This window comes from Electrona antarctica, assembly GCF_951216825.1.
Source record: "Electrona antarctica genome assembly, chromosome: 1".
Lineage (NCBI taxonomy): Eukaryota > Metazoa > Chordata > Actinopteri > Myctophiformes > Myctophidae > Electrona > Electrona antarctica.
This window is the reverse complement of record NC_136806.1, coordinates 55,355,830-55,383,697: the sequence shown is the minus strand read 5'-3', so window position 1 is coordinate 55,383,697 and position 27,868 is coordinate 55,355,830. Positions and strand designations below refer to the sequence as shown.

At 43.3% G+C, this 27,868-nt stretch overlaps 1 protein-coding gene across 7 annotated transcripts in view; it reads left to right on the top strand.

Annotated features, from left to right (window-relative positions):
- LOC306924140 (uncharacterized protein) overlaps positions 1–27,868 on the top strand; it is a 328,928-nt gene that overhangs the window by 80,281 nt on the left and 220,779 nt on the right. The gene's annotated exons all lie outside the window — the stretch shown is intronic.

Here is a 27,868-nt window from a genome sequence, read left to right as displayed (position 1 = left end):
TCCTACTGTATAACGGCATGCCCAAAACAGGGACACCAGGTTGAAAGTGGCTAAAAATCTGCTGCATAATTGCCAATGCTAGCGGTTATTTAAGCACGAGTTACATGGTATAATGTGCTGCACAAGAAATGGGACAATAACTACACATTAAGATAGCAAAAATAACTCAATTGAAGGAGAATGCCAATAAAAAAGTTAAAATAAAATATGCCTAAACAATCAGTTTAGCTAGTGTGTAGTGTTTCTGTGATTCATTGAGGGTTTATGCACCCTAAAACCAAGGAGGTCGAGACGGACCAAGGGCTCCTGAACAGAGTGGAGTCAGAGTGTGCCAAGGTTGACCTCCGGCTGAATGCCAAGAAAACTGACACCTATAACATCCCATCGGAACATCCACCTCTGACAGCAACATAAGGCACTGCTCTGAAGGAAGTCAAGGACTTCAAGTACAGTAACGGGGCTCATGGGTCAAGTCAACTGAGCAAGATCTTAAAGTGAGCAAGGCACTTGCATGGAGGGACCCTGAACGGCATGGCCAGTGTATGGAACTTAAAGTGAGCAAGGCACTTGCATGGAGGGCCCTGAACAGCATGGCCAGTGTATGGAACTTAAAGTGAGCAAGGCACTTGCATGGAGGGCCCTGAACGGCATGGCCAGTGTATGGAACTTAAAGTGAGGAAGGCACTTGCATGGAGGGCCCTGAATGGCATGGCCAGTTTATGGAACTTAAAGTGAGCAAGGCACTTGCATGGAGGGACCCTGAACGGCATGGCCAGTGTATGGAACTTAAAGTGAGCAAGGCACTTGCATGGAGGGCCCTGAACGGCATGGCCAGTGTATGGAACTTAAAGTGAGGAAGGCACTTGCATGGAGGGCCCTGAATGGCATGGCCAGTTTATGGAACTTAAAGTGAGCAAGGCACTTGCATGGAGGGCCCTGAACGGCATGGCCAGTGTATGGAACTTAAAGTGAGCAAGGCACTTGCATGGAGGGCCCTGAACGGCATGGCCAGTGTATGGAACTTCCCAACCTCTCCCGTCAAATCAAACTCGGCTTCTTCTATGCAACAGTAGAGGCTGTTCTCCTATAATGAGCCAACCCTGCATAAGTCTAAACAGGTGCTATACCAGAATGTGGCGTGCAGTACTTAAAGGGGAGTTTCGCACAAGCTGTTTTCTTACCGTATATGAAGACGACGTACACAGGCAGCGTCGGAATGCTGTCTTATTTGAAATGGATAAATAATCTATGAAGTGCCCCTATCATCATAGCCATAAGGTTCTGTTTTACTGCACACTGCTTCAGCATCTATTCTAAACATTATTTCCTCACTATTTCAGGCCATTTTGTGGTGTTCTTTTGACATTGTACTCTTCATAATGTATTGTAAAACCTCCCCATCCGCCTCCTACAATTTAGTCATGTAGCAGATGCTCTTCTCCCGAGTAAGTGGCACAAACTCTAGTCAACAAATGCATAAAATGTTTACATACATACAATGCGAAGAAAAGTATCAAGGTCTACACAAGAAACTAGTAAACATCAAACCTAGCATCTGTTATCTACTCAACATTCTTAGCACTTGTGGACAAGCAAACAGCGCTGTGTATACAGGCAACTCGTAGTTATACAAGGAACGAAACGTGCCCGCCTGCCGTGGTGGAAAAAGTACAGTTGGGTGCCACCGATATTGTCCCTCATCATTTGACCCATTTAGGCCTGACCTCAAAACTTTTAAAAATCCTTCTAAATCCTTCTAAATCCTTCTAAATTTTCACGATTTTTCAAAAATAGCAGACCTACAAGCTCGTAGCGCGCCACTCGGTGGCACGCTATGAGCTTGTAGATCTGCTATTTTTCAATAGCTAAATTATAACAATGTTTAAAACACAAAGGGGTTCCCGCCCAAAATGGGTTAACTGTCCTTTTGCGCAGATCACGCAAACCTCAGCAAAAAGAAAAGGACAATATCGATGGCCTCCAACTGTACTCACAAAAGTATCAATACTGCCATGTAGATATACAAGTAAAAGTCAGGAATTCAAAATGTACTTGAGTAAAAGTACAAAAGTATTGGCATCAAAATGTACTGAAAGTACATTCAGGTTTTCAAATGTATAAAAATCTCTTTGAAAATACTAGATTAGGTTAATGTATGCTTTGTAATAATAATACAAAAAATGGAAATTACTCTTCAAATAAAAAGGCAAGGAGGAGTAAACGTACAATATGTGGATCCGAGATTACAAATACCTCAAAATGAACAGAAGTACTAAGTAAATGTACTTAGTTAATTTACACCACTGCCAGCCTGCCGGGGTGAGGTAGATTGTGAAGAGGTGAGTGTTCAGACTATACAGCGGACAATAAGGAGTGAGTCTGCAGTCCTTAGGAGTGGGTGAGGTCATTCCACAGTCTGGCAGCCAGGAGCGATGCTTAGAGCACTGGTTTCCAAACTTTTTCATGCCAAGGACCCCCAAATTGACACTAATTAGCCCGCGGACCCCCATTTGAAAAGATATGCCAGGAACCCCCATAAGAAGATTTTGTACGGCTCTAGCAGTGATTCTCAACCCGTTTAATTTCAAGGACCCCCCCCCCCCCCCCCCCCCCAGTTTGACATGCATTAGTATACGGACCCCCATTTAATGGCATTTCTATTTCTGGGACCCCCAATTTATATTGTAAAATCAATGTTAACGGGTCCATTTGTACACTCTCAGAGTTACAGACCCATAAGGGTCCATTTGGTTCCATTTGTACACTCTCAGAGTTACAGACCCATAAGGGTCCATTTGGTTCCAAACTATCATTTAGCTGGGGACCCCCTGGAACTCCCTCAAGGACCCCTGGGGGCCCCGGGACCCCATTTTGGGAACCACTGGCTTACAGCAGTGCTTCTTCTCAACCTGTGTGTTGAGATCCCCAGATGGCAGTGAAGTGACAATTGAATTGGACTTACCGTATAAGACCGTTTTAATACCTAAAAAGACCATTACTGCATCAAAAGTAGTCAAAAACTATACTATAAAAACTGGTCAAACATTGGCCAAATAGGCCTATCTCACAGCCCCCTTTCCACACCCCCTTCCGGTAGCTAGTGGTGTCATTTAACATTGGGCATTTACACTTTTTTTCTCTGGAGAATCTTAGTACATTTCCTAATGTTAAAATGTCAAAGACCGATAATAATATGAAGAAAACACAATGGTATAACAACTCAAATAAGTAGAATAAACCTTACCTTTACAAAACGGTAGTTTGTGGCTTGTGAAAATACCTCTTTTAACATGGAAGTCTATGGACCGCAGAAAAGCTCCAAAAGGGGGCGGGGAAATGCTGTGAGATAGGCCTATTGTCAAACAGTACTTAACCTGACTCCGCCAGATTGAAGAAGCTCTTTTCACACTCGTTTCACAACTTCCATCTGTGACCACTGTAGCCCAATTGCTGAAGAATTGCAGAAGCTACTGTACTTGGCAGGTGATTGGCAGATCACGCCCGTAGCTGCCGCTGATTGGTCTGAACCCGCGGCCGGTTCGGTTCATCGCTACTGCGTCAGCGATTCCAGATGGAGGCTGTGTTGTGAACTTGGGAAATGGTATATTACTTTCTGATGTCTGTTATGTTTGTTTGTGTATGGGTTTAGAAATGGAAAATGGAGTGGGCAAAGCAATCTAATCAGAAGTATTATAAAAGGCTGTCATTCCATGTACAGTATACCTAAATAACTATTTTATATATGATGTGACTGAAATGACACCATATACTGATGCCTAACTTCTAATAAAAATATCAATGAAAAAAAAAGAAAGGGGGGGAAAATTGGAATTGGCTGATCTGTTATTTTCACAATTATCTGTGAAAGTAAAACTACGTAAATTGTGGGGGTCCGCAGTTAAATTAGGATTATTATTACTTGCGCAAGTATTGTGGTCGGGGTCTCGTACGAAATGCACGTGTATGCTCAGGGGTATACAGTATATACTGATGTTGATGGTGACGTAATTAAGATACTGTCTGTATGTGTCAATGTCGGGTTATAACTGGCTGTCGATGGTGACGTAATTAGGATATGTGTCAGTGTCGGGTGAAATAAAGGTAATGTCTGTCTGTCGGGGCTGATTTCGTCGGCCTCTTTTGATTAACGGGAAACGTTTAAAAAGAAAAGAGAGAAAAAAAACGAAAAACAGTGGAAAGTCCAGCAGTGGATGATCATATTATGAACCGAAATGTGAAACCCAATCTTACTGGACTCCATAGTTCAAAAGGCCACCTCTCTTTCTCTCCCCCCTTTCCCAGAAGGTGGCCCTTCCTTTTCCATATAGGATACAATGACCTCCCATGCTACACTATATACTGTGATATTGGTTGGCCATATGGATATGGAGACACAAGTCTCCAATGTGTCCAGATTAAACCATTAAGTCATAAACTCCTGTCATAACAGTTGGGGCTTCCCGGGGGTTAAGTTACACACCGTGCACAGGGGGTTTAATGAGGGACAGCTGTGTGTGTGTGTGTGTGTGTGTGTGTGTGTGTGTGTGTGTGTGTGTGTGTGTGTGTGTGTGTGTGTGTGTGTGTGTGTGTGTGTGTGTGTGTGTGTGTGTGTGTGTGTGTGTGTGTGTGTGTGTGTGTGTGTGTGTGTGTGTGTGTGTGTGTGTGTGTGTCCCCGACCGCGCAACTGGACTGCCAGTCTGTGCAGGGGTATTAACCACTTAAACCCAATATACTTAGTTGACCTTGGGGTTCCCCAGGGGTTTGTACTTGCCCCCCTCCATTTTTTTCCCTGTTACAAAATCTCCTCGTCAAATAGGCGGTCTACTTGTAAGCTCTTGCTCATTGGTGATACTTATTGATACTTAAATAAGAGTATCAATACTGCAATGTAGAAATACTCTGTTACAAGTAAATGTCCAGAATTCAAAATGTACTTGAGTAAAATAAAATCTACTTAAAGTACCAAAAGTAAAAGTACCCATTATGCAGAATGTCCCATTTCACAGGTTTCAAATGTATAAAAAGCTAAAAAAACAAAAAAAGCAGATCTACAAGCTCACAATGTGTTGCATGCCAAGCTTGTATAGGCCTAGATCAGCTATTTTCAAATAGCCAAAGTTTAAATTGGGCTGATGTGGTTAATGTATGTTCTATCAAAATCTACAAAGTAAATTCAAATAATTGTAGTCGAGTAAAAGTACAATATTATATCATATTTATTACATTACTGTATATGTAACATATTGCCTCTGAGATGTAGTGGAGTAGAAGTAAAATAATTGAAAATTGGAAATACCCCAGTAAAGTACCTCAAACCTGTACAGTACTTAAAGGTATATTCAGTGATTTGACTTAATTCAAATATCACTTATTTTTTCTTTTTTTCTGGATAATCCTCCCTACTATAGAGTGTGCTGACCATATAAGGAGTTCCTCCCTGTCCCCAGTGAGCCCCTGGGGTCAAAAAACCCTAGTTTCAGTTTTGGTGGCGGGTGGCAAAACCGTCATCCAATCAGGATGAGAGGGGCCTTCCTCCAATCATGATCGAGTGGGGGCGGGCCTTTGTGCAAATGCTGTTGGCCTGTTGCACTTCCCCCCACTGTAGAGCGTGCATGTGCACATTTTGTTACCGGGGCGGACTGGGTGGTTTTCCAAATCACCCAAATCACTGAATGCTCCTTTAAATAAATGCACTTAGTTACACCACTGCTCTTGCTGCAACACACCATTGTGTGAGCTTGTAGATCGGCTATTTTGGCCCGGAATGTTTGCGGAATTTAGTTGAGGAATAGGGGTGCTATTGGTTTCATGTGGTTAAGTCATGGCACGTAAGAGAAGCAAGATGTGATCATGAGCAATAGCCATGCATGAACACTATATGTCCAACCGCAGCATTTGCCAAAGCTTGAATTTCTCTCTCTCCGACAGCTGAACAAAGGGATTGATGGTGGTAATGGATGGTAATTTTATTGCCAGAAGATTTATTGGAGATTATAGTGTATTTGTGGGATTTGCTTTTCATTAGACACTCCTCAATGATATATTTATGTCCGAGATTTATCCTCATGAGCCGCATTAATATTCTTCTCCCTCCTCACTGGGCTGTGTGCATCCTTTACGTTACTCCGCTGGTCTTTAATTATTGGCTCAGGAATGCAACAAAAACTAAAAAATCTCCATGATTTCAAGGCTTCATGGGGTGTGTAATTACTTCTCTTAACACATTTCCTCCCGTTACCCACTATGGTAACGGGAGCCAACAGAATGAACGACATAAGCAGAGAAGAAGAATCGGTATCCGTCCGACCCGGAAGTGATTGTCCATTGTGATGACAGGGTCGTTAAAGGACCACTTCACCACTTTTCAACATCTCTTCATATAATTGGTCCTCACTAATGTTCATGATAAAACACCACCATTTTTTCCTACTCAGTCTGTGTCTCATAGGAGGGCTTTGGGCAGTTCGGACACCCGTTCACCAGTGACGACATCATTAGGCAGATTTTTTTTAAAACAAGATTTGTTTTAAAATATATTTAGATTTTTATTATCGTGAGAACGATGGCTTCAACTTTTGCATTGCAACTTTACAGGAAAAGAAAGCCTGCCGTTTCTATTAGCTTGGATTCACCATCGATGATGTCACTGGTGGACGGGTTTCTGAACTGCCCACAGCCTTCCTATGAGACACAGACTGAGTAGGAAAAAATGGTGGTATTTTATCATGAACATTAGTTAGGACCAATTATAGGAAGAGAAGTTGAAAAGTGGTGAAGTGGTCCTTTAATGTTTTATTAAGCTCCCAACATCGTACTTTAACCCCATTCTGAGCACTAAAATCACACCCGTGTGAACTGAGTGGTGCAACTCCCACACCTCCCCCCCTCTCTCTCTCTCATTAGCAGGCAACAGTGCAGCACTATCTCTCTCTCTCTGTTTCTGGCACAACAGCGCCACTTTTGCCCCTACTGGTACTCATGGTCACACACATAGGTTAACACACAGGTTAACACACAGTCACATAGGTTAACACGGACATTGCTGTTCCTTGGAGTGTTTGCACCACTCAAAAACCACTAATGACCGCGGACGTGTGCACCGAGGCCATGGGAGACCTATGGGGTCCAGCCGCGAAAGGGAAAATATGGTAAAAATATAATTTCTAAAGCTGGATTAAAATGTTACTTTCTTTCAATTTAATTGTATTCAAAGTTTGCCTGGCCCTACATGTACAGCAGGGGTGACCTACTGGTAGATCGCAATCTACCTTTTCGGCACCCCTGATGTACAGTATAATGACATGCCCAAAACATACAGATGGCCAGTTCAATGTGTTCAATATTATCATATGGCAGACAATAATCTTCCACTTTTTGTTTTTATTGGCCATGTGTCATGGGAATCTGAAACAACTTCATCTTAAATTTGTCTCCCCCCCTTTACTAATTTAGAAAAGGCGACCGCTGCCATGGTGCGGTCTGAGAGTTAGTGAATGACAACCAAGGGAATGTTGTAAACAAGGCCATTATATGTGCCTTCTGTTTTGTGGACATCAAATTGTCGTTCTGCAAACCAAATGTATAAAATGTTCAGAGGGATACCAGGCGGTACTTGCCTGATGAAGACCATGTAACGTCGAAACGTCTTCGGCATTAATAAAATACGTTTTGGGAGTTTTAAACCAGTGCGTGGATGTTTTCTGTCAGTCACACAAGGAAAAAAAAAAAAAATAGATTTGTGCAAATGTATACTTTTTCTACATCTTCTCAAATCTTCTGAAGGTCTCTGGCGCAAAACCTTTTCACATGCAAGGTGTATAATTATATGACCTGTACGTGCACGTCGGCCTACTTGAGAACGATGGGAACTTGGGAACCTAATAATACCCGTTGTCAACTTGTGATAGCACCCGTTTTAACTATCTGTCTGTGTCCCTTTTGTGCCCATACTGTATATGGAGATCTCTGTAGCATGCAATACCCATTGTCATAGCACCCTGCCTGTCTGTGTCCCACATGGAGATCTCTGTATCTGTCTGTCTGCCTGTTTGTAAAGAGTGCAAACTGACTGTGAAAAGTGGACTGGTTAAGTAATCAATTGGCAGGTGTGGGGCAACCAATTGGCTGAGGCAGAGGCTGGAAATTGCACAGGTGAGCGCACTTGGGATGATTAGGCCCACTGGCAGAGCCTGACCAGAGCCTTTTGTGGACAACCGTGGGTCCGACCGACTCGATACCGGGCACTGCACTCCCTGTGGGGGTGTGGAACGCGTGTGTCGACTTTGAAGTCGGTGGGGCAAACGGTTCTCGAGTTACGTACACACACACACACACACACACACACACACACACACACACACACACACACACACACACACACACACACACACACACACACACACACGCGCACGCAGACAGACGTGGCGCATTTATAGTTAGATATAATAATTGTGGGGGTTTGTTTTTTCCCCCATTGTGTGCTTTGCTGGGCGTTGCGACCAGCGTGTGTAGGTCCATCATGCTTGTCCGCTGATATGAGAGTCACACAGAGACGCTGATCATGACGGATGTGATCGTCTCCCTGTGATATGTGATGCCTCTCTTAAGCCTAATTTATGCTCCGTACGACATTGTTGAAGCGTCTTTAAGCTCGTAACACGTCGAAGATGCAATGCAAGTGAGCTCGTAACACGTCGAAGATGCAATGCAAGTGAGCTTATATATCTGCTAAGTTTGGTTGGTATTAGGGAGGTGTGTGTGTGTGTGTGTGTGTGTGTGTGTGTGTGGGGGGTACACTAGCTCCCACTAGCGAATGAACGGGGAAACAAAAGACCAGTGGCATCTAATAGACACACACTGCGCCTCTCAGAAGCAGATAAAGGGAGGGAATGTAGGGGTTTATATAAAAAGGATTAGAATGTTGGCTGGTAATCCATTTGGTCATTTCGCTTCATGAAGACTCTGAAATTAAAGCTGCACATGACATCGCATGGATTCAAATTATTCTTTTCCTTTTTTTTTGCAGGGAGAATTCTATTTAAGTCTCTCCCTCTTAGCCTATCTCCTTTTCTCCCTTGTCTCTCCCCCTCACTCAGTCCCTCACTCGCGACTCTTTTAGTGCCATAGGGTCAGTGATTAAATGATGTTTTCCGTGGGATACGTCAGCCAGGCGGAGGCTTCACGGAGGCATCTGTTGTGTTAGTCTTCCAGGCAAGGCCTTCTCCTCCCCGTGGTAAGCCTCTGGTGCAGGACTGGTCTCAGCTGCTGTGTTTCCATTTATTTATTGTCATCCATCGGCCGCGCATTCGTACGGTTCTCCATTGAAACACAAACTGGTTTAATTGCTACAACCGCCACGAGCTATCTAGACACCCCCACCCCCCCAACACACACAGACACACACACCACCCCAACCACCCTCTATATCCGCTACTTTTAAGGGCTTGATACTGCATGCGTTGTCATGCACCAAAAATAGCCAATCAACAGTAACCAAAAGTTGCATCTTGTGTACAGAACAATTTAGGCATTTAGCAGACGGTCCAGACGGTCCAGTTCATCCACAGCGACTTACAGTAAACCGCACTCACACATGTCCTCGTCATTTAAATATCCTCATTTTGCGAGAGTGGCTTTTGCTCTCCCAACACACTTAATCATTTAAGCATTTCCACACTGCGTAGGTTGAGTCTGCTCCAGGGGGTAGTGCCTCGCTTGCCTTTAGCTCCATCGTTGTAGCTGGTGGGAGGTTGCCAATTATTTCTTCCGACCGAGTGACTCTCTCTCACTACATATGCTCGGTGTTCCGAGCGGCAGGACGCTATTCAGGAAAACTTTTCTTTGATTTAAGGCGGCTTTAGGCTGGCACGTGGCCGAAGAGAGGGTGTCTTTGGTCGATGGGCTGTTGTTGCCGCTCTTTTCTGCTTGCTGCATTCCGCTGTATCTCTGGTGAGGCTATGCCTGCCAAGATGTACAAATGGTCTGTGGGTGTAGGTTTCAGACAGCCAGTGATAAGGCGGCAGCTAGCATTATGAGTCTGGGGGTTAGCAGTTGGCTTCACGGTTTCACAGGTGGAAGGCACACACCTGAGTCTTAGATGGATTTGCATGTAGGTGGTTCTCTTCATCTGGCTCTGCCAGAGCGTTGGAGAGTCTGTCTTCCACAACTTTGAAATCAGTGGCTTGTGCATGGTGTATGGTGTAGATCTTAAAGAGAAGTGGTGCAAGCACACTTCCCTGTGGAAGGCCATTCTTGAGAATTCGCCACCTGCTTTTCTTTCCTCCTAGTTCAACAAAAAAGTGCCCGTTTTCGAGCATGCTTTTAATCAGCTCTGTCATACAGATGTCTCTTGTGGTCTCCAGGATCTTGCTGAAGAGGTGTCTGTGGTTGACTGTATCAAAGGCAGCTGAGAGGTCGACAAACACTACACCAGTTACCACTCTTCCTCATAACCCACGGGTTGAGAACCCCTGACCTAGATCTGCATATGTGACCAGATTTGACTGAGAGACTGCCATCGCGCAAATTCCAGCTTTTCACCAGGATATAACTTTTTCTTCCCCTTTTTCCCCCAAAATGAGTTAATGGCACAGACAGACTCTTCACATACTAGAGCATGTCTGAAAAAAGTGTCAGAGCTGAAATCGACATGAAATATATGAAAATAAATGAAATATATGAAATAAATGCTTAAACATGTAGCTAGGTGTAATGTTAGAGACCACAGAAGTGAACCTTTCAAGCCTTTTTTCTCAACTCGCTGTTTTCTGCAAGACATTACTCTATAAGCCATATCTCCAAAACTGGTGGGTCAAACTGAACAACCAATACGTCAATTTGAAGCTATGATTCCCTGTTTTCATGAAGAAAAAAAAATCCAATGGCAGTCTCTCAGTCAAATTTGGTCACATATATGGAACCGGCCAGCAACTCTACATCTGACCTCAAACCCTTAGATCTTCATATATGGAGCTGACCTGTTCTGACATTCCATATGTTGATCCTTCCCCACCCGTCCTTCCTGTTCTGACATTCCATATGTTGATCTGACCTCATCATACCCTGTACACTAAAGACACGCTCCATATATTCCAGGCAAGTACCGAATTCATTCCATATGTTGATCTGACCCCCCCATGCCAAAGCGCCAGCGCTCGCCCAGCAGTCTGCCGTCACCCAGGCGGATGCCCTTTGGGGCGAGGTCGCTTCTCGCCCTCATGGTGTCTTACTGGTACTATACTGTATTGGTAGGCTGATATGAGCTGTTTTTGGTGCGCGACAACGGCATGCAACTAAGTATAAATCAGGCTTTGTGTGTACCGGCATACTTGCAGCTTTTTAAGTAGTACAGTTGGGTGCCACCGATATTGTCCCTTATTATTTGACCCATTTAGGCCTGACCTCAAAATTTTAAAAAAATCATTCTAAATCCTCCAGTTTTCTGAAATAAATATTTTCACGATTTTTCAAAAATAGCAGACCTACAGGCTCGTAGCGCGCCACTCGGTGGCGCGCTATGAGCTTGTAGATCTGCTATTTTTCAATAGCTAAATTATAACATAATGTTTAAAACACCAAAAGGGGTTCCCGCCCAAAATGGGTTAACTGTCCTTTTGCGCACATCACGCAAACCTCAGCAAAAAGAAAAGGACAATCGATCGATGGCCTCCAACTGTACTTGCAGCTTTTTAAGTAGTATATTCATTTCAGTATACCAGAACATCTACTTTGCAGAATACATAGTTCAAAACGGCATAAATGCACTGTAAATACATGAAAGCAGTCCTTCAGGTCAGAGTTCTAAAATGAACTCGTATTGCCCCAACTAATGCTGTCTTGCTACTTATACTTTCTCTTTCCCTTTTTTTTGTTGCTTTGATCAATAAAATACATGAAGAGAGGAAAAAAAACAACTGAACACTGATGGCCTTTGGATTCTCGAAGCAAGATATTTGAAATATGTTGGGCTACAGGACAGAGAAATAGCATTGTAAAGGCTTTGCTTTGGATTTAGTTTGAAGGATTTAATATTTTATTCATGATTGTAGTGTAATGCTGTATGTATGCCTTCACAGGGTATGGAAGTGTCAAATCAGAAATGATGTACATGAGGCGTCCAGCACACGAGGAGATTGGTACTCGGGTTATGAATGTTTCATTATTGCACATCAAATTTAGGCCTACACCTTACGGTATATGCGTTCTTTGTAATTGCATGTGTGCAGACTAGCTACGGCAGTAAAGGTGTCAAATTTGCTTATTGTGTCAGTCACATGTCTGGAATTGATGTGGGGTAGCGTGCAGGTGGCTTGGCGTGCAGGCACATCTCATTTAATAGTGAGAGATAATACTATTCTTTCAATAGTCCAACGTGCTCCATAGCGTCTCTGTTCTGGTGCAACCATTCAGCGTTGTGAGCTTGTAGATCTGCTATTTTCAGCAAAGATATTTGGTGTAAGAAGAAGTAGCACTGTGTATGCCTTGATCCCGCCTCTAGCTGCCGCTGATTGGCCAGGCCGTTTTGTGGCCGGGCATCAAGTCTGCCTGAGAGTTCCCAGATGGGAGCAGGAGGGGGGAACCCAGTGTACTCTCTGCTGCCCCATCTGGCGGAGTCAGGTTAGCACTACATACCACTGGGGTCAAAGGTTTAAGTGGTTGAACCCATCAGTGAAGTCCAGCTAGGTGGATAAATGTAAAACAGTGCGACTGCCCTGAGTGAGTGATTAGGACCATTTTGAAAATCTAACTTTTGGTTCGGTCAAGGCAGTACGGCAATGGTTCTCAATGTGGGGTCCAGGGACCTCCAGGGGTCATTGTGGGGTTCCAGGGGGTCCCCAGTGAAATGTACAGCATCACAGTCATTTGAACCACTTTACATTGGCCATTTAAAAATAGCAGGTATGCACGCTCACAGCGTGTCATTTAATTCTGCACTGCGATCTTGTACAGTACATCTGCATTCATTTATTTTTCAGGACAAGTTTTCAGGAAAAGTTTTAATTATATTTTGCATTTTTTAATCTTCCCTGCCATAAAATATTTTCAGATGGGCGTCTTCAGCAACATTTATATAAACAGAAATCGTAAATCAATGTCATAGTTTGTTGTATGATAGTGTAGCGAGAATAGCCAATCTATAAGCTCACAATGAAGCACAAAGCGACACGTTATGAGCGGCTACTATTGCTATTGCCTTTAGTGTTAGACTAATCAATTTAGTAGAATATAACAAATCTATTAACAAATGTCAAGTCGATTCATCAAAAATCTAAAGTGTGTGTGTGTGTGTGTGTGTGTGTGTGTGTGTGTGTAATATAAACCTCCTTCTCGATTATTCGATTAACCTACATGAGCGAGATCGAGTCCGTTATTGATTCTAAACATCGGTTTCAATATATTTTGGTCAATTTGCCCAGCCCTAGTAGTACAGATGCAGCTGGATTATTGCGATGCAAGGCCGTGTTTAAGTGTTGAGATCCACCCTGGCACAAGGCCGCAGTAAACATGCTGTCCCCCCCTCGGGCACATTCACAGTCTGCTATTAAAATCTTCTGTTGTGTTCGGGACACGTTCGCAAATATAATGGCTTATAGGTCTTTATGAGAAGCCCATTTCGCGTGAGATGCATGTGGAATTTAATGGAGGATCGTTCAAGCCAGACTAAAGTTATGAGCGTTTTCAGAGAATCTCCATGGCAACCCCCGCACGTTGGGCTAATCAGCGGCATTTTAACTGCTGTGTTGCCACGCACACACCGATTCTATCTTGCAACTCTTTCTTGGAAACTGCAATGTGTTGTTTTAGAGCTTGTAGATCGGCTATTTTCCGCTTACAACTAATTACGGCACATTTTTTATTTTATTTTTAAACCCAAATGCATTCTCAATGGCGAAAACACAAACTTTGGCACCACGTGTTAAAAAAAAAAAAAAAAATGTTTTGATTTTTCTGATTTTTTTTAATACAAAAAAAATTAATAATATATATATATATATATTTTTTTTTCCAAAGACGTCCACAGAAGTCCATACTGTATGCTGTACCGTATACTAGTGGTTTTCAACCTTTTTTTATCAAGGTCCATCATTTTGATAAGCCACCAGGTGACCTGGAACCGTCTCAAGGACCACTGGTGGTCTCTGGACCACTGGTTGAGAACCACTGCTGTATAGCCAAGGTTGAGGATTTGGTATGTTCTGTAGTTTTGGAGAAAAACAAATCACACTCGTGAAGCTCTTATCATCATACATCATTATATATTCCGGCCAATCACAATTTGCGTCCTCACTTTTCCGTCTTCACTTTTCTGCCCTCACTTTCAGCTTCAACATGTACTTTGCGCAGCCAATCAAATCATCGCTATGGGGTGATCAGCCAATCACAAGCCAATGTGTGTGTTCACGCAAACCCGGAAAGCTGGGCATAGGAGGGGCTAGCGAGCGCCCCTCAAAAATATAAACCCAGCAGCAGGTCAGCACTGCTGGGGCTACATGATAAACAACTATAGTCCTAAAAGTATTTTCAAAGATCTTTTCAACGATACTGTTCATGCCTGAACTGTGCAGCCGATAACATACATAATATTATGAACTGACCTATTCAACTGATGATTGCTCGCCCTACCCAGTTTCTGTAGTTTCTCTGTCTCTTAAAAGTTTTTATGCTCTTACTTTCACCTTGGCTGTCTTAACATAGGCTATACATAACGCGGTTGACTTGGACCCCTGCCCGGGCGACACTCCCCGGACAGATTTCTACAGTGATCTTTGATTTACAGTGTGCCATCATGCACAGCTAGAGAGTTGAGCTCTCCTTTTTGTTCGGCTGCATGCATCCCAGCAATTCTTCTTTTTTGTCTTTCTTCTCTCCCTTTCTCTTTTGTTTTATTTTTTTTTCTTGCTCCACTGTCAGTCCTTGCCATATAAAGCGGAGTCTTGGAATTCCTCCCTCTTATCACCAACATGTACAGTTGGGTGCCACCGATATTGTCCCTTATCATTTGACCCATTTAGGCCTGACCTCAAAATTAAAAAAAAAATCCTTCTAAATCCTCCAGTTTTCTGAAATAAATATTTTCACGATTTTTCAAAAATAGCAGACCTACAAAGCTCGTAGCGCGCCACTCGGTGGCGCGCTATGAGCTTGTAGATCTGCTATTTTTCAATAGCTAAATTATAACATAATGTTTAAAACACCAAAAGGGGTTCCCGCCCAAAATGGGTTAACTGTCCTTTTGCGCAGATCACGCAAACCTCAGCAAAAAGAAAAGGACAACATCGATGGCACCCAACTGTATGTGTACGGAGATGTTGAAGGCTGCAAATATGCTCCTCCGAACGATTACTCTTTCTTCCTTTACCTCCGCCACTGATACGGCGTGATTGAAGCTGCTTGTAGAGAGGACGGCGACGGATAGCCCTGCATGTCTCCTTCAGATAATGGAACTCTACGTATGGAATTAGTATTTCAAATGTCTGTTGATAACATATCTTCATACAAGATGAGTGAAAGTATCAAAGGCAGCTGAGAGGTCGACAAACACGTGTGTGTGAAAGTAGAACCTAATGCTACTTTATCCAAAACGTGCATGCCATGCACGTCCTGTATCTGTAAAAAAAAAATTACAATTTATTCAGTTCGATTTGTAAGGACATCCTATGCAAATGTGCGTTAATATAATTTGTTCTTTAAAGGAGCATTCAGTGATTTGGGTGATTTGGAAAAATACCGGGTCCACCCGGTAACAAGATGTGCACATGCACACGCTCTACAGTGGGGGGGAAGTACAACAGACCAACAGCATGTGCACCAAGGCCCGCCCCACTCGATCATGATTGGAGGAAGGCCCCTCTCATCCTGATTGGATGAAGGCTTTGCCACCCAAAGCCCAAACCGAAACTAGGGTTTTTTGACCCCAGGGGCTCACTGGGGACAGGGAGAAACTCCTTATATGGTCAGCACACTTTATAGGGAGGATTATCCACAAAATAAGAAAAAATAAGTGATATTTGAATTAAGTGAAATCACTGAATATACCTTTAACCACTAGTTAGTAGTTCACCCAAAAAATTACATACTTATTTTCTATCAATTACACACCCCATGAAGTCTTGAATTCATGGAGATTGTTTTTCTTTTTTTCACTCGCACTCCTAAACCAATAATCCTGAGTCTCTATTGAGGCTCTGCCGGTCATGAAATTATTGACTTAGGAATGGCAACAAAAACAAAACAATCTCCATGAATTCATAGAATTCTTTTTTTGAGGTGAACTGGGCGGCGGTGGCTCAGGGGTAGAGTGGCTGGATGGCAACCGTGAGGTTGGCAGTTCGAACCCGGGCTCCCCCAGAGTTACTGTCGAAGTGTCCTTGAGCAAGACACTGAACCCCAAATTGCTCCCGATGTGCTAGTTTGTGCCTTGCATGGTTTCCGCTGCCATCGGTGTATGAATGTGTGTGTGAATGGGTGAATGTAATGCACAATCTCTTTAAGCGCCTTGGATAAAGGCGCTATATAAATGCACCATTTACCATTTACAACACATTGAGCTGTTATTGTTGAACATGTATTTAAATTATGTACGTTTTCGAACATTGTGGGAAAATTTTCGGCTGCAATGTCACGCCCCCAAAATACTGACGCCAGGTTGAAATTTGTTAATTATTGATCAGTTTTCAGATGATGTATTGCATACCAACATGAACCAATAACTGTGATTGATTATGGATGAATGGAGCTCTGTCATGTGGTTAGCACCGCATAATGGAAAGAAGGAAAAAAACCCACTATACAGTATAGAAATCCTATCCATCCATCTACTGAACATTCATAAACCAACGATTTTACAATAATCGAATGGTCACTCTGAAGCTCTCAAGAGCCAGCCTGCAACAAGATCCCTGTGATAAAGGTACCTTTGCACGCGCTAGGCTCTCTCTGTAGTGTTTTCAAATGGACTATGCTAATCATATCTGTATTATGGAGTATGTGCCCCTTATTTTCACTTTCCGCTGCTTTTGATGTAGGTATAATATATCTTACCATCATTTTGCCTTTTCTACTGCTTGCTTTTGATATATCTTACCCAGGCAGGAGCTGAAACTTACTTCTTGGGGGGATTGAGATGTAAAACTTCCAAATTGGACCACACGAAAGCATCATGAAGCAATGATTTGGTCTGTGTTTTTTGTAAAGTGGATGTTTGGACATTTATCTCATGGCATTATCTAATGTGGTGGTTATCTAGTGGTTTTCTTTTTTCTTTTTAAGGACTCCCAGTTTGATTTGCATTAGGCTACGGACTGCATGCAATCTTTACTATACAGTTGGAGGCCATCGATATTGTCCTTTTCTTTTTGCTGAGGTTTGCGTGATCTGCGCAAAAGGACAGTTAACCCATTTTGGGCGGGAACCCCTTTTGGTGTTTTAAACATTGTTATAATTTAGCTATTGAAAAATAGCAGATCTACAAGCTCATAGCGCGCCACCGAGTGGCGCGCTACGAGCTTGTAGGTCTGCTATTTTTGAAAAATCGTGAAAATATTTATTTCAGAAAACTGGAGGATTTAGAAGGATTTTTTTAAATTTTGAGGTCAGGCCTAAATGGGTCAAATAAGGGACAATATCGGTGGCACCCAACTGTACAATCCTAACTCTGAGACTGAGAGTGTACAAAATGGAACCAAATAGTCGTAGAGTTACAGTCCCACAACTCAACAAGGACCCCCTGGGGGTCCCCGGACCCCTGTCTAAGAACCACTGATCTAAGCTCTTACACATAATATTAACATATAATATAACATCACATTTTATATAATTGTTTCCTTTGCTTGATGTTCTGTGTAAATTCAAATTCAATATTGAATACCTTGTTGTTGAAATATGCTATATAAATAAAACTGCCTTGCCTTGCGCCTACAAATGACATAAACATGGCAACATGGCATTTTTTTAAATAACCTCAAAACTTGTATTTCTTTATATAACTGTCTGTAGAAATGGCATGCAATTTTCTGTATTTTTCTCCCGATTTGGCAACTAATGGTGGAGATGCTCTCTGTTTCAACTCTGAATACAGCAGTTTACCTCCATCATGCAGTTCCTGCCACCCTGTAAGCTCCAAATAATCCTACATTCTGGCAGTGCCCTATATATATATATATATATATATATATATATATATAGTCTACTCTAAAACAAGGCAACGTGTCCTTGTCGAGGGCAATTTGGCAATAGTCTTGATGTTTTGGGTCCACAAAAGCATTGGAAGGGACTCAAATACAGACTGTGTGCCCGTGCTGTGATTGATTCACAGTGACATTGGTGCTGTTGTGCAATAACTCGGAGGGGGTGAGATCCTTAAATTGAAGTTTGACACCGCAGAAAGGCAAGCCAGGCATTCTAATCAATGGCAAGACGAATGAAAAATATACTTTGGATGCCTTGCAAAATGCAAATACTAAATGCACAATCCTGAAAAGCTATAAGATGGTTTTCAAAGAAGCCACTAATGTTGTTTCCCAGGCTACCACACAGTGATTCATCGCTGCAAACTTTCACCTATACCTCTCATAATGTCCAATATAGCATCCAAATGTCACTTGCATTTACCTCAATAATAGATTATGGAAGGCGGTGCAATATTGAGAATTTTAATATAAAGTTTCGAAGGCAAACATAGTGTACCTTGTTTAACCCATTTTGGACTGAGGTCGATTAAAAAAAAAGGCTTCTAAAACATTTTTCTGAAAAACCCATGTTTCTATGTCCGTGGTGCTCAACCTTTTTCATGTCAAGGACCCCCAAAATGATCTCTATTGGGCCACGGACCCCCCCATCTCGAAATATGTAGTTCCAGGCACCCCCCAGAAGCAAATATTTTAGTTAAAAATGTTCGCTCTGAAATATATATATTCAATGATTTGCGCCACATTTTAACGATTTTTCAAAAATAGCAGACCTACAAGCTCGTAGCGCGCCACTCAGTGGCGCGCTATGAGCTTGAAGATCTGCTATTTTTCAATAGCTAAATTATAACAATGTTTAAAACACAAAGGGGTTCCCGCCCAAAATGGATTAACCAGCGTCTCCCTCAGCCACTGTCTCAACACTGCCAACAACAAAGCCATCTTAAAAATCCTGCACCACGTCTATTCTCACTTTTGCTGGAGGACAAACCATGTCCTTCCCAATTTCACATTCTTCCTTGTATTGCACAAGGAAGGCTGACACTTGTACTATCAAATGAGGGCTATCTTTCCAATCTCACTCTTTCCAATAGGAGATTTACTGCAGGCTTCTTTCCTGCTTGCTTCTTGTCAGTCGATAATGAAGCAATGTGAACTAGTGTCAAAAAAGGAAAAATGGAAAAGACTGAACGAATCTGCCATTTAATTATGTGACATATCCCTTTAGGTGAATGGCATTGCTTCATATGGACTGTACATTCCAAAGTCTGAAATACGCATTATGTTTCCACACACAGAGAACCTTCACCGGTCTTTTTAAGACTGCTCATGTCTCATTTAGCAAGGCATTAGCACCGGAACACTGGCAGGAATCCACACCTCCAGTCCAAAGAATGATTCCTCAGAAGGAGGGGAAAAAAATGCCTTGACAAGTGGAAAATCACATGTCTTCTCCCGGTGACTCTCTCCTCCCCTCTAGTCATCCTCCATTAGGCTTGCACAGTAGCACAAACCTGTTGGCAGTGCTGTGGAAGCCGTGCCGCTACCTGCAGCGCTGTAACTAAGACAAAGCTCCTTTATTTGCCCTGTGTGCTAAGTTTGCTGTCCTCAGCACACAATTTATAATTCAGTCATTTAGCAGATGCTCTTAGCCAGACGGAGACCATAATAAGTGCATTCAAATATGCCGGTGGCCGAGACGACCTCGTAATTCGGGCGCGTCCCCCTTTGTCAGATGAGAAGGACGGGTGGAGGAAGAGGAGGGGCGGGGGGGGGGGGGGGGTGTTCACAGTAGACCTGTCTGGATGGCAGACCAGAGATATGACTTGCTTTACGAGGTCCTCTAGGGATTCCTTTCTGTCTTTCTCTCTCTGGATTTCTAATTTCCAGTGGCGCGTGCGTGCGTGCGTGCGTGCGTGCGTGCGTGCGTGCGTGCGTGTGTGCGTGCGTGCGTGCGTGCGTGCGTGTGTGCATGCGCGTGTGTGTTTTCTCTATCCCTACCTGCATGCCACATTACCTTCTGAAGGTGAATCCCATAAATACTGAAATTGCTTTGTGGGATAAATGACTCAGGAGGGCATTTGGGTTTTTTATTTTTGTATTTTGACAGAATGATTATGTTCACGTGGGGGCCCTGGGTTCTTTTTGGTGTCTGTAATGTCTACCCGTGGAAAACCCTTCATGGCGATTTTTTTATACGTGCCAGAGCCAGCTAGTGTTTTCATAAAGCAGTGATGGATTGAAACAAAGGACAAATGAAGGGGTTTGAGAAATGTGCTGATTTACGTAATCCCTTAGAAATGTATATCAATTCCTCATTCGTTCCTCGCAGCTCAAATTTCTCAGTTCATTCAATTTTTATCTATGAAAACAGGCGGGGAAATTAATCTCCTGAAGACTCTTGACAGGGTCATGTCCAGGCCCACAGACATTCACAGCAGGTGCTCTCTCTCTCTCTGTGTGTGTGTGTGTGTGTGTGTGTGTGTGTGTGTGTGTGTGTGTGTGTGTGTGTGTGTGTGTGTGTGTGTGTGTGTGTGTGTGTGTGTGTGTGTGTGTGTGTGTGTGTGTGTGTGTGTGTGTGTGTGTGTGTGTGTGTGTGTGTGTGTGTGTGTGTGTGTGTGTATTCACACACCACATGCACCTCAAAACCTGGATGGTGTTGATGTAGCAAAATGGAGTTGTGGAAAATGAATAACAGAATGTGTTAAACATATATATTGTAAATTGTGTGTAATTTCAAATGGCACATTTTTGTCTAATGTGGCATAGAAAATACCTAGTCGGGAGAAAGAGAGAGTAATTTTACCCAGAGTCATTAGAGCAGTTGGCAATTTGAAATATAAAAACTATTGAATTTCCTTTGTTCAAAGACTCACTCAATCACTGTTTAGCTTTAGTGTGTTCAAACAGAATCTCATAAAACTGTATCTAAATCACTGTCAACAGTGTTCAGTTTGTGTCTGCATTACTACTGTATTTGATCATTTCTTCAAAAGTGAGGATTTGATTTATAGTTGCTATATGGCCACATATATAGCACAGTATGAGTTTTGTTATAAAAAAAAAGAAAGGAATAAAAGATAACTGAACTGTCTTGGGGCTGTTGTGCCATTTTTTCTGAAAATAAATTAATAATAATAAAATAAAAATAAATGACTAAATGTACCAGCTGTTGCAAAATTATATTAATGGCAACTGTTGATACAGTATCCTCAACACTGAACCAGATGAAAATCAAATATTCTTCAAACGTTTCTGTGCACTTTTGACATAATGAGCTAGATTTCGTTGGTTTAGAAGATGTGATGCATTTCACTTATTTGAAGGGAAGGGATTTTATCAGACACTCCGCTCTGTCTTAACATTTGCATTGCATATATAGGGCAAACCATAGTTGTGGATATTGTAATGATCAAGTCCATTTATCTCTCTGCACCTCTGATTCTGTAATATCTGTATTACCCTTTAGGGAACCTGCTGAATGCTGAGATGGCTGATACTGCTGTGTCACTTATCTCTCTCTCTTGTTGTGCAAACAAAATCTGAATAAAGTAATATAACGTTCTGCTACAGCTTCATTGAATCCTGACAAAGCAAGTCGTCTCAGCTGAAACCTTTATCCAAAACTTGAAATGCATACATCGTCTTTTAAGTTCTTTAGAGATGTGCTGATATCAACAAGACACAAGTAGCATCTCTAAACTTTAATAAGCTAGGCTCTCTTTGAGGCAAAGTTAGGCTTTACTTTAGTTGTCTTTTTGAATTTGCACATTACAATACGTTAACCCTACAATTAACCGTACAAAAATAACCCTACAATGTTTACACTGTTACTACACACAGTAGGACAGTAGGTAGTAGTAGTAGTAGTAGCAGCAGCAGCAGCAGCTGCAGCTGCAGCTGCAGCAGCAGCAGCAGCAGCAGTAGTAGTAGTAGTAACAGCAGCAGCAGTAGTAGTAGTAGTAACAGCAGCAGTAGCAGCAGCAGCAGTAGTAGTAGTAGTAACAGCAGCAGCAGTAGTAGTAGTAGTAACAGCAGCAGCAGCAGTAGCAGCAGCAGCAGTAGTAGTAGTAGTAGTAGTAACAGCAGCAGCAGCAGCAGTAGTAGTAGTAGTAGTAACAGCAGTAGCAGCAGCAGCAGTAGTAGTAGTAGTAACAGCAGTAGCAGCAGCAGCAGTAGTAGTAGTAGTAACAGAAGCAGCAGCAGCAGTAGTAGTAGTAGTAACAGCAGCAGCAGTAGTAGTAGTAACAGCAGCAGCAGCAGTAGTAGTAGTAGTAACAGAAGCAGCAGCAGCAGTAGTAGTAGTAGTAACAGCAGCAGCAGCAGTAGTAGTAGTAGTAGTAACAGCAGCAGCAGCAGTAGTAGTAGTAACAGCAGCAGCAGTAGTAGTAGTAGTAACAGCAGCAGCAGTAGTAGTAGTAGTAACAGCAGTAGCAGCAGCAGCAGTAGTAGTAGTAGTAACAGAAGCAGCAGCAGCAGTAGTAGTAGTAGTAACAGCAGCAGCAGCAGTAGTAGTAGTAGTAACAGCAGCAGCAGCAGTAGTAGTAGTAGTAACAGAAGCAGCAGCAGCAGTAGTAGTAGTAGTAACAGCAGCAGCAGCAGTAGTAGTAGTAGTAGTAACAGCAGCAGCAGCAGTAGTAGTAGTAACAGCAGCAGCAGTAGTAGTAGTAGTAGTAACAGCAGCAGCAGTAGTAGTAGTAGTAACAGAAGCAGCAGCAGCAGCAGTAGTAGTAGTAGTAACAGCAGCAGCAGTAGTAGTAGTAGTAACAGCAGTAGCAGCAGCAGCAGTAGTAGTAGTAGTAACAGAAGCAGCAGCAGCAGCAGTAGTAGTAGTAGTAACAGCAGTAGCAGCAGCAGCAGCAGTAGTAGTAGTAGTAACAGAAGCAGCAGCAGCAGTAGTAGTAGTAGTAACAGCAGCAGCAGCAGTAGTAGTAGTAGTAGTAACAGCAGCAGCAGCAGCAGCAGCAGCAGTAGTAGTAGTAACAGCAGTAGCAGCAGCAGCAGTAGTAGTAGTAGTAACAGAAGCAGCAGCAGCAGCAGTAGTAGTAGTAGTAACAGCAGTAGCAGCAGTAGTAGTAACAGAAGCAGCAGCAGCAGCAGTAGTAGTAGTAGTAACAGCAGTAGCAGCAGCAGCAGTAGTAGTAGTAGTAACAGAAGCAGCAGCAGTAGTAGTAACAGCAGTAGCAGCAGCAGCAGTAGTAGTAGTAGTAACAGAAGCAGCAGCAGTAGTAGTAGTAACAGCAGTAGCAGCAGCAGCAGTAGTAGTAGTAGTAACAGAAGCAGCAGCAGTAGTAGTAGTAGTAACAGCAGCAGCAGCAGTAGTAGTAGTAGTAACAGCAGTAGCAGCAGCAGCAGTAGTAGTAGTAGTAACAGAAGCAGCAGCAGCAGCAGTAGTAGTAGTAGTAACAGCAGTAGCAGCAGCAGCAGTAGTAGTAGTAGTAACAGAAGCAGCAGCAGCAGTAACAGAAGCAGCAGCAGCAGCAGTAGTAGTAACAGAAGCAGCAGCAGCAGCAGTAGTAGTAGTAGTAACAGAAGCAGCAGCAGTAGTAGTAGTAGTAACAGCAGTAGCAGCAGCAGCAGTAGTAGTAGTAACAGAAGCAGCAGCAGTAGTAGTAGTAGTAACAGCAGTAGCAGCAGCAGCAGTAGTAGTAGTAGTAACAGAAGCAGCAGCAGCAGCAGTAGTAGTAGTAGTAACAGAAGCAGCAGCAGCAGCAGTAGTAGTAGTAGTAACAGAAGCAGCAGCAGTAGTAGTAGTAGTAACAGAAGCAGCAGCAGCAGCAGTAGTAGTAGTAGTAACAGAAGCAGCAGCAGCAGCAGTAGTAGTAGTAGTAACAGAAGCAGCAGCAGTAGTAGTAGTAGTAACAGCAGTAGCAGCAGCAGCAGTAGTAGTAGTAACAGAAGCAGCAGCAGTAGTAGTAGTAGTAACAGCAGTAGCAGCAGCAGCAGTAGTAGTAGTAGTAACAGAAGCAGCAGCAGCAGCAGTAGTAGTAGTAGTAACAGCAGTAGCAGCAGCAGCAGTAGTAGTAGTAACAGAAGCAGCAGCAGCAGCAGTAGTAGTAGTAGTAACAGCAGTAGCAGCAGTAGTAGTAGTAACAGTAACAGAAGCAGCAGCAGCAGCAGTAGTAGTAGTAACAGAAGCAGCAGCAGCAGTAGTAGTAGTAGTAACAGCAGTAGCAGCAGCAGCAGTAGTAGTAGTAGTAACAGAAGCAGCAGCAGTAGTAGTAGTAGTAACAGCAGTAGCAGCAGCAGCAGTAGTAGTAGTAACAGAAGCAGCAGCAGCAGCAGCAGCAGTAGTAGTAGTAGTAACAGCAGTAGCAGCAGTAGTAGTAGTAACAGAAGCAGCAGCAGCAGCAGTAGTAGTAGTAGTAACAGCAGTAGCAGCAGCAGCAGTAGTAGTAACAGAAGCAGCAGCAGCAGCAGCAGCAGTAGTAGTAGTAACAGAAGCAGCAGCAGCAGCAGTAGTAGTAGTAGTAACAGAAGCAGCAGCAGCAGCAGTAGTAGTAGTAGTAACAGAAGCAGCAGCAGCAGCAGTAGTAGTAGTAGTAACAGAAGCAGCAGCAGCAGCAGTAGTAGTAGTAGTAACAGAAGCAGCAGCAGCAGCAGTAGTAGTAGTAGTAACAGAAGCAGCAGCAGCAGCAGTAGTAGTAACAGCAGCAGCAGCAGTAACGGCGGCAGCAGCAGTAGTAGTGCACAGCAGGGGTTCTCAACTGTTTTGGCTGGGGACCCCGGGAAATGCTTTAGCCATGTCTCGCGACCCCCGCTCCGCCCCCTCCCCTCCCCCGGGCCCCAATACAAACTGACTGCTACAATAACCTTAAAACACAATCCATGCCAGTGCACTACAATAGAAACGCAGACCAGTGGCCAGCGTTTCTATTGTAAAAAAAAAAAAGAAGAAAAAAAAAAAAGACACAAAATTACGTCCTGGCACTGGGGGTTATAGTCAGGGCTGCACACAACTTTTTTTGGTCTAGTACTCAGAGGAGCACCTGGAGAAGTTACCTGGTGCTCCAAAATGCGGCGACCTGTCTCGCCGGATGGATAAAAGAGGGATGCATGAATAACTTATAGAAAAACTATATTTATTGGATAGGTGGGGAACGTCAGGTTACGTTTTAAGCACTATAACATAAAACGTAACCTGACCTTCCTTGGCTTGGATTGGGTTAATAATAGAGAAAATACATAAAATAAATCCAACCCCCGGGTTGAAAACCCCTGCAGTGCAGTACAGGGGAACCTCATGTAATGTCACTGGGGGATTGATTGATTGATTGAATAATTTATTAACAGTTTGCAGAATTACAGTACATTTCAAGCACAAACTCAATACAAAGGCTGTTAACTGTGAGTGGACGACCCAATTAAGCATTACACTTGTTTCCAATAGGGTCCACCATGTTCAAATCATCAAAAACATTTAGAGACGTACAAATAGACACTTCTATAGACAGAACAGGAATTCATCATAAAGGAGGTAAAAAGGGAAAAGAAACATATACAGTGAGGGAAAAAAAAGGGGTGGGCGGTGGGGGGGATTCACGTTCAGCTCCGTTAATTTGTTTGTTTTCCTTGGAGGAGCTGCGTTGGGTCCCCAAGTCTGCTCCGTGGCCGTACCTTGGGTTGGCTGTGTGGCCATGACCGGGACATGAATAGACAGCTCTATAGATACGATGACTTGATTACCCCTCGCACTTTGAGTATTCGTGTACACGTTATCAATATCTCACTTATACAAAACAAGAACTATGGCAGTAGCAGAACAATGTGCTTAAAAGGGACTTCATTATTTATTTTAGAATGAGTCACTCGAGGATTCCACAGTGCTGTGGAATAAAAGAGCAGTGACCCTCCTCGGTGACATGTAAACATATTTTCCCTTGACCCTCCCCAAGTGCTTAAAACACATTAAGAATAATGATGAACCATGGTTTGATTCTAATCTGTTTGTTTTTATCTACAATTAAGCAGTTTAAGTAGCATACATTGGTTTATTGAGGCATACACAATATTCAATCAATCTTATATAACCAAATTAAATTAAAGTACTTTTTCACTGGAGGCAGGTAGCCGCACGCACGCACGCACGCACGCACGCACGCACGCACGGCCAGCATGAGATAAATGAGTCACTTCCACGGTTCCTGGTTTTCACATCGTATAACGTTGTGCCAAAGTTGTGCTTTTTAGTCTAGTCCTCCTGTTCTCATTTTCCAACGGTTTCAGTTTCTGTAGACCTACTTATCGGACTTCAACATAAGACATAATAATAATAATGGTGAAACCTGTACTATTATGTTGTCGGTTAAAGCAGGACACCACAAATAACCTTGCAGGACTTACATACAGTATAGCTCCTCCGACCCTAGACTATGGAGTTTTAAAGTATTGTTCGATGTGCTATTTGTGATGGAACTTGAGCACCTGCCCATCCAATTTGGTCTCCGCATGGCCCTACCTCGCACAATGCACTGGAAGATGTAGGATTTGAGCACTTTCAGGATGACCTGGCGATCAGCAGGCAGTGGAGCCCCGGTGGCTCACCTGGTAGAGAAAATACCATTTACTCATTACACCCGGTAAAGCATCTGTGTAGCCACTTTAACCGTTATTTTATACTTTGGCTATTCAAAAATAGCAGCTATACACAAGCTCATATAGTGTCACTTTGTGTCCCGCTATGAGCTTGTAGATCTGCTGTTTTTGAACAATATTGAAAATGGGTGCACATCATTGACTGTGCTAGCTGCTCCTATAACCTGACTCCGCCAGATGGGGCAGCAGAGAGTACACTGGGTTCCCCCCTCCTGCTCCCATCTGGGAACTCTCAGGCAGACTTGATGCTCCGGAGCAGGAGGGGGGAACCCAGTGTACTCTCTGCTGCCCCATCTGGCGGAGTCAGGTTAAGCTGCTCCTACGCACAGCTTTGTTTGTATGTATGTCCGTATGATTTGTGATGATGAGATCATCATACAGTACATCAGCTGATCAAAGTCATCGATTCCGTGCTCATACGGACAGACGTACACACAACGCTGTGCATAAGATAGCCAAGCCAAGTCCCTCATCATTGCGATGATGCGAAGTGTGATTTCGTCCCACGATTCTGTAACCCATTTTTCGCCCCTGTGTCAATTATCTAATGTGATCCTGGGCTCTACACACCCTCCGCCAACCTAGTCCCCATATATGGGGGACATGGGGAGAGCAACGGACTTGAGTGTCCAAGTTGCTCCTTTACACCTGACAGGGGGGAGTTTCCCTGGTTGGACGTAGCGCGTGGAAGGAACACGTTATTCCAACCAGTTCCTTTCCCCTCCATCAGGCGCCCCGGCTGGCCAGGGGGAGGCAGCTTAGAGACCAGGATTACTGCATGTTTTTGTGAGGGTACCTACCCTAGGTGAGAACATGCAAACTCCACACAGAAAGGCCCTTTCGCCAACCCCGCCTTCGGGTATGGGCACTGATGACGCAGAGGAGGAAACACGCCGCCAGCACCCACAGCGAATCGAACCCAGGACCTTCTAGCTGTGAGGCGACATCACTACCAACTGTGCCACAAGTGTGATTTTTAACTCAAATCTTTGCTTCTGGTGATCCCTGGAACAAGATATTTTGAGATGGGGGTCTACGGCCAAATAGATATGATTTTGTGGGGTCTTTGACATAAAAAGTTTGGAGAA